Consider the following 4,286-nt stretch of genomic DNA (forward strand, 5'->3'; position numbering starts at 1 on the left):
CTCTGTGCAAATACATTATGCAATAAAACCATCTATATCTACCTTCTCTTTGTCTCCACTGGCACTCACTGATAGATGAATGGTTTGCAGCAAAGATCAAGTTATTTATACAATGTGTGATGACATGGGTTTACTTCAGTCTAATTTTGTCAAATAATCCTGGATAGACTGATACCATTTTGATGAAAGAACTCAGGCTTTAGAGTGCAGGCCAGAGCAGAGAGTGTGCTGTATGTACGGACTGCAGTCATAAAGTTGTGTAAAATCCTCCCCTGACTCTGCAGTGTCTGGATCTGCAGTGAGAGACGTGAAGAGTCTTTTAGAAGTAGCTGGAGGAAGCTGCTGAGGAAAGGAAATGGCAGAGGCCGTTAGCTCACAGAATACAAAAATGCTCAGCCTTTCTTTGTTATTCTTTCTCTTTTTTTCTCTTTTCATTCTTTCTTAAACCTTTTATTCATTGGTCTTCTCTTTTGTCCATTCTTGTTTACTACTTTTTCTTTTTTCTGTCTCAGTGATACCCATCCCTGGCTTTAATGTTTTCTGTGTTTCATTCTGTCCTTCTTTCTTTCTTACAGTTACAAAAGGGCACTAGTTCTTCTTAATTAGAAGAAAAAAGCATCGGATTAGTTACACATTTACATATCCAAGCATTTTCTCTGTGCTTCCTCTTTGGAGTCTTTGCTTTCTATTGATTTTTGCATATTAAACGAAGGGAGCGACGCCTGCATGCTAGGTCAGGCAGTCAAACTCAAACTTAATGATTCACACCTGACATGCATCATAATCAAATCCCTTGATGCACACCCTCCTAACTCAGTGGTTTATTTAAGCTGCTAGATTCACAGTCTCTTCCTCTGCTCTGCAGTTCCCTGCCCGTGAATCAGTACTGCACACTGCTTTCAGCCCACCTCCACCCCAGCATCCTCCTGTAGGCTCTAACTGGGGGTTTATAATGTCTTCTCATCATGCCTCAATTCTGCATGGAAAATAAATCTGGGAGGAGCAATGAAGCCAGGGTCTGACGCCTAACAACGTGTTATGCTGCCATAATAAATGCTTGAAGATTTACGACCCTGACTTTTACACTGACTGATGAAAGTAGTTTTTATTCAAGAACAAAGAGACAAACAAACAGCGAAAAACAAACTTAATCTCTCCCCCTCCTCAGCGTATATCCTCTAATACTGGACAACTGGAAAGGCACAGCAGCACAAGATTATGAAAAAGTAAATTAAACAGAGCAAAGTAAACCAAAGCAGAGCTTAGTCCAAAGACAAATGGCATGCTGTGCTGTTATCATATGACAAAAATGGATTCTTTGTCTTTTCAAATTTATTAGCAGAACCAGACATGATCAGCTTATTTTTTTTTCAATTAATGAGACTAAAGTACCTCTTTAATTCAACTAGCATGGCATGTTTAACTGAATATTCCATTTTGTTTTGTGTAATATTTGGCCCTGTAGCACTCGGCAGAACAAACTTGGTAAAAATGAAATGTAATATTTGTAGGTAGGGCTATCATAATGTGTTTAAGCACATGGATAACAAATAAATAAATTAACTCAGAATAAGGTTTTTCTTCACTGATGCTGCCATCTTGGATTTTTGTATTATGCATGTTTCTATGGTAGCACAGTAGGAACCAAACCACAGATACATTTTTTTATGAATTCCACTGGTTGCCAGTTTCCACGAGGGAAATAAGCATCACAACCTAGAATTGATTCTTAGATGCTGCTGATATTCCCAGTTTTACCTCTGCACCTTTAACAATATTAACCTCCTGACCAGCAAAGTTGTGAACGCCATAAACTCATTTATGCTCGCGTTACATATAAATTAAGATCCATGCATTTTAAATGGTATAACCAAGAAAATATACAGAAAAGGCCTATTAACACATGTTCCAAGCAAAAGACAGTCCCCAGGTCCAAAACCAGTGACTTATGATATATCATGGCTCATGGCAGAGTGGTTAGCTGGAAGCCTCTGATCAGTACAAAACACTCACTTTAACCTCTATTATTCATGTACAGTTGCAATCAAAATTATTTAACCTCCATCGCAAATCTTTATTGTAAAAATGTACAGCTGTTAACAACAACTGAAACAAATCAAACAAAAGCAATAGGTCAACACAACTAATGCTTCCAATGTTTTCCCCAAATTCATCTGGAAACACAACCTATAAAGACTTCTCCAGTCTAAAAATGATTAAACCCCATGTTTCTAATGTGCAGTTAAATGTGACACTCAACAAACCCCTCACGGTTCAGGTATTTCATGTGTTCTAGCTCAAGCAAACCTGGTACAACCATTGAAGTCCTTGATTAGCTGCATCAGGTGTGCTTAAAACACCAATGGTTTATCATATTTGAGCTGTTGTGAGGGATTCTTTCAGGGGTTGAAAATTTTTTAGACAGGAGAAGTCTTTATATATAGAAGTCTCTATATGTTGTGCTTTCAGTTGAATTTGGGGAAACCACTTAAAGTAGTTGTATTGAGCTATATCAATTCCTTTTGTTTGATGTCTTTATTACAGCATCTGAAAGTCTGCAAATTTTCACAATAAACCTGACTTGCAATGGGGGTTGAATATTGTAAATGCATGGGACCAACCGACCCTGCCACCTTTACCCTTCCACTCAAGACTGGTGAGTGTAAAATTGCCTGATTTAATGGATCTCAAATGGTGATTTTAGGCCTTGAGTTGTCCTCTGATATGAAATTTGAATAAGAATAAATAAAAAGGGAAGAGTTGCTTACGTAAATGTTTTTTTAAAACCATCTGTTGTTTATTTCTTCTGGTCCCTATGGGTCTAACCCTTGATAAGCAGCCCATTTTTGTGGGAAAACTAAAAGTCACATTTAAACTAATCAAAAACTAAACTAAAATGTAGCATTTTTGCTAAATTAAAAGGAAACTAAAAAAAACAGCAAGAAAGACTAAACTGAAATTGAAGACAAGAAGTCGAAAATATATAAAAACCAAAACAAATGACTGCAACTATTTCTATATTGTACTTTTGGTTATTTAGGTTTAGTTAATTATGATAACCTTGGCTTAAACTAACCGCAAAGACATCAAACTGCATGCAGAAAATAACTTTTTTTTCGCCCTGATGCTGCTCTATGGTGCAACCACCAGGTGGTGCTGTTTGTCAAACTTAACAGTGCTCTAGTTGGGCTGTTTATTGCTGTATGCAGAGAGAACAGAAAAACTTGGAGGGAGCTCTCGAGTTCCTTGCACAGAAAGACTTCAAAATGGCAGCCATGTGTTTACTGTTCTCATGTTAGTCGCTCAGAGAGCAATGAAAGAGGAATCTGCATCTCACATACAATATTAATGAGGGTATCGTTAAAAGATAGTGCCTCCCTCTTGAAAGTATTTTTGCCTGGATAAATGCAATACTTAGAGGGCTTCAGGGCAGCTGACTGCAGCCAGTTTTTGGGTCATGTTTCATGATGTTGATGTATCAGGAATCAGGAGGAAATAGAATTTTCTGTGTTAAATGTTGCACTGATGCACTCTCCCATCATCACACCGATATCAACAGATAAAATTAGATTGCAGTGTCCTCAAGGTCCACAGGGACACAGTTATATAATCGAATATACAGGCAGAGGGGGGCGGGGGTTAGAGCTTTGAGGGTCGTTATTCAAGGCCTGGATTTTCATATTTAAATGTACAGTTGCAGTACGATTGATGAAATAGATGTGATGACAGAGGCAATGCATGGGAGCGATGAGAAAGACAGAGAGGGGAAAAAGCAGAGAGATGAGGCAGAAAGAGGCATGTGTAATGCAATAAAGGAAGACGGTGAATAGAGAATGAAAACATCTCTGTAAGCTCAGCAGAGCCATTCATAATGAGGCAAGAGATGAGAGAAGGAGAGGACTGACAGTGAGGCGAGGGAAGGCGAAAGGACGTGAAGATAGGAGAGGAGAGGGGGTGGGGTGGAGAGAGCAGCAGAGGGTGACTCAGAGGATGGGGAGGCAGCACGGCGGAGGGAGAAGATGGGAGCTGGGGAGTGGGCGGGAGGAGAAGATGAGGGCTTTTCTAGCACAATAAGTGGCACACAGGTTAAAGGGAGTAAACAAGGCTGCTGGCTCTGACTGCTGGCCGTGACGCAGTGAGTCTGTCAGGGCGTGGGCTCCGGCTCTTGCAGTATGCGTGCTTGTGTGCTTGCGTGGTTAGAGATACTCCTGTTGTGCAAGCATGTGTCTAATTAAGATGTGGCTTTTCAGCATGTAGGGATGCTCGTTTTTAAGTAATGAGGCATC

Source organism: Cheilinus undulatus, linkage group 14 (assembly GCF_018320785.1).
Source record: "Cheilinus undulatus linkage group 14, ASM1832078v1, whole genome shotgun sequence".
NCBI lineage: Eukaryota > Metazoa > Chordata > Actinopteri > Labriformes > Labridae > Cheilinus > Cheilinus undulatus.